This window comes from Tasmannia lanceolata, unplaced genomic scaffold (genome assembly GCF_043159265.1).
Source record: "Tasmannia lanceolata isolate RefF3 unplaced genomic scaffold, GAP_Taslan_0.1 ptg000018l, whole genome shotgun sequence".
NCBI lineage: Eukaryota > Viridiplantae > Streptophyta > Magnoliopsida > Canellales > Winteraceae > Tasmannia > Tasmannia lanceolata.
The window spans coordinates 51894828-51909385 of NW_027518695.1; the positions used below are offsets into that span (position 1 = coordinate 51894828).

The window sequence follows — 14558 nt, forward strand, 5'->3', positions numbered from 1 at the left end:
TTCACCTCCAAAACCCTTTTCATTTTCACCCATTAGGCCATCACCTCTACAACCAGTGATGGTTAAGAAGACAAATAAAAAGAGAAGAGAATAGATGGGTATTCAAAGAACATGAAGATTAAGAAGGCAAGAAGAACAAAAAATTCAACAACACATGAACAGAGACAAAAAAAAATGAATGAAAATAGAACAAGATTTTTATTGTGTTTATTACACTATTACCTGAGATAGAGAGATGAAAATATGAAAGATCCAAAGATTGAGAGGAAAAAACCCAAAACTGAAAAACGCAAATCACAGCCGTTGGAGCTCGGAGTTGCAGAACTTGGTGTGGTGGCTCGAGGTCATCGGTGAGGCATAGATGGGGTCGCCGGAGTTGGAGAGGCGTCGGAAGACTCGGAACAAACCCAAAACTGAAAACCCTAGAGGTGAGGAGGCTAGAGAAGAGAAGCAGAGAAGAGAGAAGAGAAAAATAAAAAAACCCTAGTCCCTAGGTCATGAAAGGGTTTGTAGATTTTGTGTTAAAATAACAATGATTTTTTTACTTGGGACAACCCCTAGTCTAAGTTGTCTTGTGTTTCTCTCTAGTGTAGTGTAGGGCTGCCTAAGTAAAACAAAGGGGCTGGATATCATTTTCCTTTAAAATTAAAAGATGTAAGGTCTTTTCTTAATTTTGGTTTGCAAAACCGAAACCGATGCCAAAAACCGAATTCTAAAGCCTTATACCATTTCGGTCTTTTCAGTCAAACCGATTTTTATCGTTGGGAACCGAAACCGAAAACCGATAACCGATATATGGCAATTGCAAAACCGAAACCGAACTGTCATACTCCGAAACCGAACCGAATTAACCGAACCAATTCGGTTCGGTTGGTTAATTCGGTTTCAACCGATTAATGCACAGCCCTATATAGGATGTCTTAAAATCTACAATTCACTTGAACCTAAATATCGCTCAAGAAGCTTTAATAACCAGTCTAGTCTTTTAGGTTGGATCTATGATAGCAGTCTAAATGTCTTAGGCATCATAGCTTAGAATAGGCGCGGAGAACTACTTTGCCTTGATTCTCGTGGAGGCAGGGATACGTAGGCAGCTTCGGATGAACATCAGACCATTCAAAGAATCGGGCGACAACATTTAGAGTCTAGGGTTTGTTGTGTTGTGTCGTGTGTGGTATCGAGTCGTGTTGTATGTTTTGTTGTGTGTTCTTACTTTCCTGTACATACCTTATACCTTTAGCTGTAGCATGCATGTGTTTGCTCACCAGAACTTAGACACCCATTAGGCATGACACTCATAACTTAGCTATGCTTAGGTGACATTTCTGTTATTTATTTTGTATGTGCTCATTCTCCCCGGGTCATGCATGTTTAGGTAGACGTTTTTCTAGGGGATATTTGTTCCCATTTCACATGATTTTCGCCCAAAACTCTTCAAAGTTAATAAATAAATGGCATAAGAGACCAAGTGCTTGTACTCGGACGGATGGGGCGCTCTTCGGACCTTCCTCATTCATAATCAGGCACAGACTCATATATATTTCTAGTTATTCATTGCACAGAGGATTTGTTTTTGGGGTTCCATGGCCTATCCATGGATGACGACTCTGAGTTATTTTAGGTACGTCTTGGTTTCGAGCCCTGGCTCTGGATCAAGAGGTATCTCATTTATATCGCCACTCGTGCTATGCTGTGAGGGTGGCACCATTTCGAGAGTTCCATGGTAGAGCTGTTCTACATGTGGAGATCCAAAGGACCGACGGGGGACCCGTTTCCTCGCCGCCTCCTCAGGATCGGGGTCCACAACCACATGTTCTTGCATTACCCAATTTCAACCAAGATTTGTCCTCGAAACAAACGTATCAAGCATAGCCATTGGGGCTGTTCTCATGCAAAACAAGCATCCAATTGCCTACTTCAGTAAAAAAATGACTCCCACCATGTCCAAGGCTTCTGCGTATGGGAAGTAATTGTTCGCTATAACAGAGGTTGTGAAGAAGTGGAGGCGGTACTTTTTGGGGCGAAACTTCACTGTTTATACTGATCATCGCAGTTTGAAGAACCTAATGGCCTAGACAATTCAAACTCCTGAACAACAGAAATACCTTTGCAAGTTGTTAGGATATAATTACACTATTCTGTACAGAGCAGGTAAGGAGAACCAGGCAACAGATGCATTATCAAGGGTTGAAGAAATTTCCCTTGTTTTCGACACCGAACACCCCTGTCAAATGCATTTGGTAGCCTCGAAACCAGTCTTCAACATAACAGCACAGCTCCAACATGAGAACCGCACTGCCCCAGAGTTATTGGAGCTCCATGATCAGATTCACAAAGGAATTGCAGCACCAGAGTTTTCAATTCGGAATGGGCTCATATTCCACAATCACAGGTTATTCATCAGCTCAAACTCCTCCTTACGAACTCAACTCATTTATGAATTCCACTGCACTGTACAAGGGGGCCACACAGGGGTATTACGTACACTGAAGCGAATCTCTGCCAGTTTCTTCTGGTTTCACATGCGCCTGGATATCAAGAAATTCATTAAAGACTGTCTGGTTTATCAACAAACCAAATATTCAGCTACTCTTCCAATGGGATTGCTCCAACCGTTATCGATTCCTGATAGGATTTAGGAAGATATTTCCATGGATTTCATCACTGGGCTACCTATATCTAATGGATACACCACCATCTTCGTGGTCATTGATAGACTATCTAAATATGCTCATTTAGGCGCTCTTCCAACAAATTTCAATGCATACCCAAATCAATTGTCTCTGATCGAGATCATATCTTCCTCAGCAAATTTTGGTCAGAACTTTTTAAATTGAGCGGCACGTGTTTGAACCTCTCATCTGCCTACCAACCCCAAACAGACGGCCAATCTGAAGTCCTCAACCGATGTGTGGAGCAGTATTTAAGAGCATTTTCCCAAGACAACCCAAGGCATTGGTATTCCTTCTTGTTATGGTCTGAATACTCTTACAATACCTCGTTCCACACTACAATCCAAATGACTCCTTTTGAAGCAGTGTACGGAAGGCCACCACCTTCATTACCACATTATATTCCAGGTTCATCCAAAATTGAGGCAGTGGATACTGAGCTCCAACAGAGGGATACCATCTTAGCTCAACTCAAGACAAATTTGGCTCAATCTAAGTCAAGAATGAAATCCATGGCGGATCACAAACGCATCGACAAATAGTTTGATGTTGGGACATGGGTTTTACTCAAGCTTCAACCTTACCAGCAACAAACGGTTGTTCATAGATCTACTCAGAAGTTAAGCAAGCCATATTATGGACCACAACCACGCTCTCCTTGCATTTTACCTCCCCACAATATTGACAATCACCCAGTTATTTCACCTTTGGCCATCTTGGGACGACGAGTTGTACTTCAACAAGATAAACCTGTGATCCAAGTGCTAGTTCAGTGGCAAGGACTGCTACCAGAGGACACTTCGTGGGAGAGTTTGGCTGATCTTCAATCAGATTACCCCTCTTTAAACATTGAGGACAAGGTTATTTTTCAAGGGGTGGGAAATGATAGAGAACAGGACATGACTGGGAGGCAAGGTTCGGAAGAGGAGGAGGGTGATTTCAGTGCAGAAGGTTCAGCAAATTAGCGATACCCTGAAGACAAGCACAGAGAGAGTAGAAAGAAGGAGACACCAGTATGGATGAAGGATTACATTCGTAATTAGGATTAGCTGAAGTTGATTAGTTAAGGGGTGTTAAACCAAGTTGTTACTTTTTACATTTTTCTTTTTAATTGTGAAGGATAGAAAAGACTGAGTTAGTTACATTAGTGTCAGAGCATCAATTCCGTTAGGAATAGCTCTATATAGTACAGAGTCACCACGAAGTAAGGGCATATAATTGAATACTCTTTTTCTCTGAATCCCTTTTCTCTAATTCTTCCTCTCTTCTTCTTCTTCTTCCCCACTCTCTTTTCAGTTGCAGAGATCTTGGAAATTTCAGATTCCGGATCATAACATAAACCAAATAATGGCGATGGCAGTCCCATAGGTAATTTTATAGGCCACCCTTCCTCCCGCGGTCCTTCGTCTGGCATGACCCTTGGTCTTTATAATGCCCGAGCCTTCTTCTTTAAAATGAACAAGCATTTATCTTCCAAGGATCCCAAGTAAGTTTTCTCCCTTTTTTTATCTCGCCATCTTCTCTATATCAACAGCGGCAGTAGTTGTAAATTTAGCCTCTTCGATATTATCGATATCATCACGTACATGAACCACTAATAAGATAGAATCGTTTTGTTCCAATCTTCTTCTTTTTATTTTTCCATTTTTCTCCTTTTTTTGATTTTCAGTTCTCGGGTTTGCTGGTGAAAGATCAGATCAACCAAGGACCCTCCTCGTCAACAAACTGTAATGTTGCTCCTATTTCGAAGATGCTCGGTCCTCCGTCGCCATAAAGTCTTATCAGTCAGTGCTGAAAGTCTTTCATCTGATTCGTGTGATGCTGACCGGACATGATCTTTGGATTACTTATCTGAACCTTGGCAAGAAGGTATTATCGTCATCTTCTAATCGGCACCGTCAGGCTTCACTAATCCAATTCTCTTTTCTTCCTGACTTTTGGTATTCTACATTCTTTCGGTGTATCTTCAGGATGGACCATCCCAACTCTCCAATGTGGCTACCACTTCATGGGGCAGAAAGAGATTTCGGGTCGCCACGAACGCTACTTCCATGCGTTTGGTTTCCGTGAACTTTGTATATTTTTAGACTTTGCACAGCTTTAAAATTCGAATTATTGTTTTTTCGTGTGATAATTATCTTGCAGATAATTTCAAGAAAAAAGAAACCCAGATTTCCATTTCAGGATGGATAATTTTATATAGTGAACGCTTCAAAAGGGCATCTTTCTAATGCAATTAAAGTACGTGTATCAGAACTCCAATTGTTTCCTTTTTTTTTTAAATCATAAAATGAGATGCTTTCATTTCAGAGATTTTGTATTTAGCTATGGTTAATATGGAAGGGTGCTTAAATTTGCCTTATTAGACTCATAATTGCTTCCCAAAATCCAAAATTGGTTGTTTGAACCATAGTTCAAATTAAAATAAAATATGGAAACCAAATTGATATATCACTCGATATCTGATTTATGAGTTATTATATGATGTCCGTCTGTAGCTGCCTACGATTTAAGAAACATGCTAGGTTCACACTTTTGCTTACAAGGTTAGGACCCAAATAAACAGGTTTTATAACTTTTAGATAAATGCGGAGCATGCAAGTTATTCTATTTCCATACAAAAATCACAAAAAAGAGAGGTAGCCCAATATTTGAGGATAGTGAACTAAGTATCTTTGGAAGTCAACTGAGAAGGCCATCTATATAAAACATATATTACTTGGAAAAATCAAATAAAGTTTAAATAGTAGAAAACTTGATCAGTGGTTCGTTGAAATTAGGAATTAGGCTTTAGATGATGTTATTACTCATTGCAACACGCTGTTGTTCTCTTTTCTAGAAAAACATGGAGGTTTAGCCCCTCTCTCTCATCCAAGAGGATGCCCATGACATGGTGTGTTCACTGAGAAGGAAATTGTATTATTTTGATACAAAGTTGGATACTTATGATGGATTTGAGTTTTCATTTGGGATGCTTAAGGGTGCTATTTGTTTTGTATTTTTCTTATGCCTTTTTCTTATTTTTTGAAGAGAGGGAGATTTGTGAAGAAAAGGATGAAAGATAGTTAATTCTTTTTTTCATATATTTTTTTCTTAGTTTGTGACTGAGTGGTCAATTATGGTCAAATTCCTTCTTTTTTTTGTAGTTTGTGACGGGATTTTTATGCAATACTATTTCATTTTGGAAGAGGATTTGCTTGAACATGACTTTAAGTTAATTAATTGATGTGAAACTCAATTAGATATGAAATTCTTCATTGTGGATAATAACAGTACTTTTTATCATTCAAAAACATGCTACAACCATAAAACATTATCACTTCTTGCATAAGGGATACATACATACATATATATGTATACATACATATATATATATATGCATGTTTTGTTTTTTATAAATAGATATCTATGGATGTGTAGTCTCTCTATCATTTGATTCTTTGTTTTTTGTTTCCTTTTTATCAACATTTTTGTTTTCTCCTTCCTTTATTACAAAGACACATATACGGTTTCCTACGAAGCTATTTGAAAAGGGAGAGGATCTGCTAATATTCCCAGTATTTATCCCAACATTAATCACTTCTTGCATGAGGGATACATATCTATGCAGGTTTTATATGTTGGAAATTTATAATGGTTTTGCTCTACAGATATATTTTCCATTCGCTTCATTTGACTCATTTTTTTCATTTGAGTCTTTGTTTTTCTTTGTTTTACGTTCCCGTGCAACGCACGGATCTTCAACTACTTGTATAATAGCCGAATGATATGAAGGATTGGATATTTGTTTTTCTCTGACAAAATATACTATTACGTTCTATGAACAGTAATAGAAGCATTTGAGTCTTTTCACTTGTAAAGAATATATATGGACGTTTGGAATATGAAAAAGGGGACTTTTTTGGACGTTTGATAAATTCCACACTCTATCTTCTTGTGTTACGGTTTTCTATGAAAAATCTTGGATCAAGTGTGGAAAGTTTATTTGAGTTTTGGTTATTGCAATTTCTTATTCTTCCGCTCTCAATACATACGAGAGCCAAAATAAGGCCAACCTAGTGGATGGATTGGATCAGAGCGGGTTCAACCATGCTGTATCATACATTTTGTTGTTTTACCATGGTTGCTCAGCAGTGAATCAAGCAGTTCTCATTACCAATAGTATCATTGAAATTGGGAATTAGGCTTTAGATGATGTTATTACTCATTCACTCGCTGTTGTTCTCTTTTCTAGAAAAGCATGGAGGTTTAGCCCCTCTCTCTCATCCAAGAGGATGCCCATGACATGGTGTGTTCACTGAGAAGGAAATAGTATTATTTTGATACTAAGTGGGATACTTATGATGGGTTTGAGTTTTCATTTGGGATGCTTAAGGGTGCTATTTGTTTTGTATTATTCGTATGCCTTTTTCTTATTTTTTTAAGAGAGGGACATTTGGGAAGAAAAAGGATGAAAGATTGTTAATTCTATTTGTCATATATTTTTTCTTAGTTTGTGACTGAGTGGCCAATTATGGTCAAATTCCTTTTTTGTAGTTTGTGACGGGATTTTTATGCAATACTATTTCATTTTGGAAGAGGATTTGCTTGAACATGAATTTAAGTTATTTAATTGCTGTGAAACTCGATTAGATATGAAATTCTTCATTGTGGATAATAACTGTACTTTTTTATCATTCAAAAACATGCTACAACCATAAAACATTATCACTTCTTGCATGAGGGATACATATCTATGCATGTTTTGTTTTTGATAAATAGATATCTATAGATGTGAACTCTCTCTATCATTTGATTCTTTGTTTTTTCTTTTTTTTCGTTTCCTTTTTATCAACATTTTTGTTTTCTTCTTCTTTTATTACAGATGCACATATACTGTTTCTTGCGAAGCTATTGGAAAAAGAAGGAGAGGATCTGCTAATATTCCCGGTATTTATCCCGACATTAATCACTTCTTGCATGGGGGATACATATCTGTGCATATTTTATATGTAGGAAATTTATAATGCTTTTGGTCTGAAGATATTTTTTGTTCGCTTCATTTGATTCTTTGTTTTTCTTTGTTTTCCATCCCCGTGCAACACACGAGCCTGCAACTACTTGTATATAATAGCCGAATGATATGAAGGAATGGATACTTTTTTTTCTCTCTGACGAAATATACTATTATGTTCTATGAACAGTAACAGAAGTGTTTTGAGTCTTTTCACTTGTAAAGAATATATATGGATATTTGGAATATGAAAAAGGGGACTTTTTTTGGACCTTTTATAAATTCTACACTCTATCTTCTTATGTTACAGTTTTCTTTGAAAAATCGTGGATCAAGTGTAGAAAGTTTATTTGAGTTTTGGTTATTGCAATTTCTTATTCTTCCGCTCTCATTACATACGAGACCCAAAATAAGGCCAACCTAGTGGACAGTGGATGGATAGGATCAGAGTGGGTTCAACCATGCTGTATCGCACATTTCGTTGTTTTACCATGATTGCCCACTAGTGAATGAAGCAGTTCTCATTCCCAATAGTATCATTGCCATTGTAGGCCTATGATATAACATTGTAATCTTCGCATAGTATAAACTCCCCTTACCTCCTTTTTTTTACTTCATTTCCAGAACCTACAATGGGCATCATCCTCAGATGAACGATCTAGATTATAGAACATTGGCTAGTTCTTATATTCCAATATGCATGGGTACCACATGAGTGATCCAAACCATTCATCTCTGGGAACAAAAGCTATGCTCCAAGTTTCTAACCATCCGATAAATTGAGGATTTTCGCACTGTAATCTTTCTGGGTCTAAATCATCCGAAGGTTGGAGATCCTTGACTGTGGGGCCCACGAAAAATGGATGGTTTGGATCATGTGACAAGTTACACACCGTGGCGCACGTTAGAGTCGTGCACCTCCTCGCTCTTCTATTTTATGCAGTTCCCCTCTTTTTCTCATTTCTTTGTACAGAAGAAAGAACAAAGAACGAAAAAAGCAAAAACATAACGGGAGATGATTTTTTCACCCCCACTGTAGGATTATGTGCCCCCAATTAGGGTGAATTCGGTACGTTTCAGTTTCGGTCCTCACTGAAATCTGAAATTTCGCTCGAAATTTAAAACCATTTCAGGCAGAGTTTAACGCTTTTTTATGTCAAATCACGGTAAAAGTAGGGGCGCACAATCCTATAGGGGGGGTGTGTGAAAAAACCATTTCCCAAACATAACGCGTTCCCTCTATTTGGTAAGAGCCTCTGCGAAGACCATTTACTTTCAGATTTCAAACAAGAGTAAGGCAAAAGGGAAGAAGGCTATATTGTAGGGTTTCAAAAGCTTTTTTTAAGGATTTATAGGCTTTTGATGATTTTGTTTCTTCCTCTCTTGTTTATGCTCTTGTTCTGATAGATTTGAGGTTTTTATAGGGGGTTTTGGTTTTTTCTTTCTTCCCGAGGAAAAATCTCCATTGGTTATTTGTTTTTGTTTTTTCTTGGATGTGGAAAATTTTGGTTCGTGATTGAGGGGTTGCCGATTTATTAGTAATCTCCGTTATTGATGCTATTGGTCCACGAATTAGTGTTTTTATGAGCTTAAGTTTCTATATCTATGATTTTCTAGGGTTTTACTTCTACAATTTTGGTGGATTTTGGCTTTTTTTTGTTCCCTCCTTTCTTCGGAAGATTTTTTTTTTTTTTTTTTTTTAAATTTTTAGAATATGAAATTGTTGGATCTGGGATTATATGTAATGCATGTGATGTTAGTAGAGATTTTGTGAACTCATTGATATTCGGCTTGGAAATGTAATGGTAACTGACTTTTCTATGCTTAGGCAAAAAATCTCATTGATTGTACTGCTACTTTTATTACATTATCTTAGGCCCTGCTTGGATTGCAAGAAAAACATTTCTGATGGAAAACATTTTCTTGAGAAATTTGTTTCTTTCCACTATCTAGAGGGAAATGATATGATTATGGTTAATGTTGACGGATATTACCATAAATTGTAAGTCCCTCTAATGAAAATTTGAATAGAGCTGATTTCAATTATCTTTTCGTGTGTAAGAAAAGTGGGAAATTTCAGAAATATTTTTCCTTCCCAAACTTGTCCACAAAATTATTGCCATCCAAACAGGGCCTTAGCTTACTTATCTTATGCTTTATTACATTCATCTAGATTTCCTTGCATCAATAAGTTCTAGGCTACGAAGCATTTTCGGACTAGTGAAATTTGATCTTGTTTCATTGTAGTTAGTAAAGGTCATGAATTCACTGATCATCTTGGGAAATGTTCTGATAGCTTAGTTTTTGGAATATGTTCTTGATTTTTTTTCACTCTTTAGTTCAAAAGTTGATTAATTTTATGTAATGTTTTGTTGAGTTCAATTAGATATTCCTTGTAATAATAAGTATCATATTCAAGAGTCTTTGCATTCGTGTAAAGACGAGAAGTGTGGAAAAATAGTAATTTCTTGGAAACATAGTAATTCAACATTCATTTTATTTGTACTGGATTTTATATATTGAGATGATAATTTATATTGACTGGTGTGTACATTCTATAATTAACTTGTTAGATCTGGACCACCTTTTTTACCTTCTTGCAGTATGGTTTCTTGTTTGAGAATCTACACAAAGGTCATATTATTTGAATTTTCTGAAAGATTCCTGTGTCTTTGAAACTTTTAGGTCGTATTTATATAAGCCTTTCACGTTTTTGTTAATCACTGTCTTGGTCTTTCTGTTCCATTGGTTTTTTGGAACTAATGTGTTCTGCTTTTAGTCAAAACATTCTTTAATACTCTTACTTTTGGTAGACATCCATATTTTCTTTAGTTTGATATTTTGTTGTTTGGTAACACAAATCGTTTTTCGTTAAATATGTTATCAGCTAACTAATGCTTCTCACTAATATTAAGAAGAAGAGGAGGAGGAGGAGAGGTTAGTCAGCAATTGCTAATTTTTTATGATTTCATTTGCAATGGTTACATTCCCTATACTTATAGGAAGATGAAGTTATGTCTAAAGGTTTCCCTTTTACATTTACATAAACTTATGTTAGAACTTAGCATCAAAACTCCGTTAATTTTCCATCTTGCATACACCCATATCTTTCTCACATACATATTGACCTTTTGTTTTGCTAAATAAGCAAGAATTAAACACACACACACACACACACACACACACACACACACACACACACACTCTTTTTCTTTCTAGATAAGTAAGAACTAAACGCGAACACATGTTTACTTAAAATACTTATTTTATTCTTTATTAGTTGCAACTTTTTACTGCCCTCAGATTTCTCCATTTTATTTCGAAGTCCCATATACTCTTTCGGTTTAGGCCTACCAAATAAACAATGAGCCCTACCTTTTACATATGTTTCCATTTTGCCATCCTTTTTGGAGACCTTTATCCATTCATTGAGGTTATTCGAAAATTTTGGTACTCAGGACCAAATGTGATTGCATTATGCAAAACTGTTTCCAGAAGAAGTTAACCTTTTATCTCTTCTTTGAAAGCATTTCCTGTTGGGATCCTATTTAAGAAATTATATTATGTTTGAAATTATATTTCACATTTGGGCTACCTCAACGGTTGAAGCCCTAGGAAACCTTTTTGGCCATGTCTTGGAGGTAAAAATGGAAGGAAGCCATAATCAATGTATGAGCTTTGTATCCGCTAAAATTCTCACTCCATGGTCAAAACTACCCCCTTCCCTTGCTCCAATCCGGATCTTGGGCCAGTACTTCACAGTCAGAATCGAAGTTCAGAAAGCACAACCGGGTTCCGATGCTGCTCCTTTGGAGCCAGACCCTTGTTTGGAACCTTCACCTTTACCGGGGAAGGATAATCTGATTTTGGATAGCCAGCCTTCGGCGACGGTGCCGGGGCCTCCTTTTCCACCTCTGGACCTTTAGGGAAGGAGAGCTGTTCTCCTGGGGCCCGCTTCTCTGAATTTAAATTTCAAATTTCAAATTTCATTGCTCAACAGCAGTCAGTGTCTGACAATATTCAGGAAGATCTCCCCCCCGGTTCGATCCCTCCTGTGACTGATGGAGGTGCCTTGGGATCATCAAATTTTCAACCTATTCAAACCAGCCCCAGTAAGGAAGGTCTCAGACTAAAGGGTCCTTATCAACCATCTAGGCGTGTTAGGAGTGCTAGTTTGGCACGCTATCTGACCCGGAAGGAGAGTCTTGCGAAATTAAGGAAAGGCTAGGGAGGCTCTAAGCTTGGGATTCCTGGGCCTCTTCTCTTCTGGGGTATCCTTTTCGTCAAAACCTAAACCCCGAAAATGGAAACCTAGATTTGCATGGAGACAAAAATCTAAGGGGGATGGATTCGGCCATCATAAGGGGAACCCTCGAGGAAACCCTACTTTGAAATCCATGGATGCACTCACTAAACCTCCTTCCGTAGGGCTGAAGAATAAAAAGACAAATGTGGCTGCGACCCTTGTGAATCCTGAAAGGTTTTCTCAAATCCCAAAGGTAAGTGTTGCGTGTGGATAAAGTCTATTTGGAACCCCCCAAAATCTCGGTGGTTGGTTTTGGGAGGGATCCAGAGAAGGTATATATGCGCTGGTTTTGTACTCATCCATTGACAGTATCAATAAGCCTTTAAGGCAGATGTCACTAAGGAATAATTATCTTTAATTTGAGGAGGACAAGGGTATCCGTCTTTTGGGAGAAGCATTTAAAGAAGTTTAAAACTATTACTATAAGTAGTGATCTCTCGAAAGTATTCCTCATCATGGGTAGTCGAAAAGATTTCCTCGATTTGGGCCGAACGCCAATGAGTAATTCGGCGCCATTAATGTGCATTTATGGCAGGAAGAGTTTTCTGAACGGAAAGAGGAGTACGTATATGGACACCTGTCCCTTGGTCAAAGGTCCCTTCGTGGGGGTGATCTACATATTAAATAATTATCGTATTTTCGATTGAAAACAGAGTGAAAGGAAAACATTTGAAATAATCAATGGAAAACTTGAACGATACTGCTTCACCTCGGTCCTCTTCCATGGAGGGCCGGAAGAGGAAGCACCCCATGGAGTTACCGGAGATAGAGGAAACGTTAAAAAGGATTCATGCAATGGTTTACTCTGAAGAAGTGGCTTCTAAAGTAGTGCCAACACCAAGAGAAATCATCAGAGACTTCTTGAAAAGGAAATGAAAACTTTTCAAAGAGGCCGCTAATAGGAGGCCTGATTTATTCTTTTCTGTATCTGGGTCACGTAACGTTAAGGAAACCCACTCTCTAATGCATAAGCATCCCTTCTTCATCAAGGTTTAGAAGGAGGAAAAATCGTCAAGGCATTCAAGATGCATAAGCATCCCTTCTTCATGGCATTCGTTGGTTTTGTAATTATCTTTTTTTGGTTTTCTTTGACCTGGATTAATCCAGATTTTCATACATTGTAATACTTGGGGGACTACTGGTCCCCCATGCATGTATTCTTCGTATGATCTTAATATACTTCTGTCATCTTTCAAAAAAAACATATTGTTTCTTTTCATATAAACTCAAAGCTATCTGAGATAGTTTATACATATTCAATATTTTCTCAAGCCAATTTGGTTGGGAATATTGCATTTCGTATTGACATCCATATTAACGTGCTATATTTGGATTTTAGTCAAATGACTAATATGCTTTTGTGGAATCACATGTCAAGTTATTTTGGATTTTTCTTGAGCTGAAACCTAGTAACTTAATTGCTCATCTTGTAGAAGCTGAGGAAAATTGTCTTTTCTCCTTCATAGTTCTTCAATAGTCCGCCTACAAAATATTTCCTTGAAGCAGAGATTGCGTAATTTTAATAAAGAGAGAAATATTCCTTCATTCAAACCTCCAAATGCCCAGGCCTCCTCCTCATTTTTGATTCACGGAGATGACTTTCTAGCTTACCCATCAGGGATATCTTTGTTGTAGATTTTTATTTTTTTGATATTGTTGGAATGAAAACCTTGAGCTCTTATTCTCTAATTCTCCTTTTGAAAGGCGGATTATATAACATGATCACTTCATATTTAAAAACAGAATTTATCTTCCATGACAACATATAAAAATTAAGCTTCATTGGAAGGGGCTGATTATTCTATTTTCTACTTTTGTTTACTGATCTTAGGGTTGGTGTAGATGCTTGATAGTTGATTGTATGTGATTAATCTATTATTTTTTTAAATTCTTTAGTTCAATTTTTTCTTCTCATTTTGTGAAAAGACACTCCGCCTGAACTTAACACAGCAACATTACTTCTCATCCTTTTTGGAAATATCAGTTCCAACTCATCCTCTTCTGAAATATTAGTTCCATTTCATTCTCTGACTTTCCTGAGTAGCTCTTTCCTGAAACTTCAAACAATTAATAAGAACCCACCTATCTAGTTGTCAAGATTTATCTATAATTAATGCAAACCAAAAGCAAGCACAACACAAACTGCATGATCGAACTAGAGGAAAATTCAACTGCTTGAAAGGATTTCAAAATATTAGTAATAGATGCAAGAATTGAAAATAGAATATTCTAAAGTCATGAACTCCTTTTTTTAGCAATAAGAAAACAGTTTCATTAAAGTGAGTAAATATGAATTTTCCATTAAACCCTATCTATGAGATATGTAGAGTTCTTGCACATGAAGCTTCTTCTAGAGTGTAAACCATATCTTTCTAATTCTAGACTAATAGTACTTTCTAAATCAACCCAAAAGAAACTCCTTTGTGCTCTAAATTTCTAAAACTAAACTAACTAAAAGTAGTTTCTGCATAGAAAACTCAGAAGATTAAAAGCTATCATAAAATTACCAAATTTAGACTTCCTACTTCCAAAAAATAAAACTTGAGGTAGACGACCTTCTGTTCCTGAAAGACCTAGAATACGATGA

At 37.1% G+C, this 14558-nt stretch overlaps 1 long non-coding RNA gene across 2 annotated transcripts; it reads left to right on the forward strand.

Moving 5' to 3' along the window:
• The first annotated feature begins 3304 nt into the window (after window positions 1-3304).
• On the forward strand, window positions 3305-7622 carry LOC143850786 (uncharacterized). Of its 2 annotated transcripts, none has more exons than XR_013236052.1 (3): window positions 3305-4541; window positions 4643-4747; window positions 7537-7622. It is a non-coding gene; the product is annotated as an uncharacterized LOC143850786 (long non-coding RNA). The 2 variants fall into 2 exon arrangements; XR_013236053.1 differs by having other exon boundaries at window positions 4643-4913; window positions 7537-7621.
• The last annotated feature ends 6936 nt before the right edge of the window (window positions 7623-14558 follow it).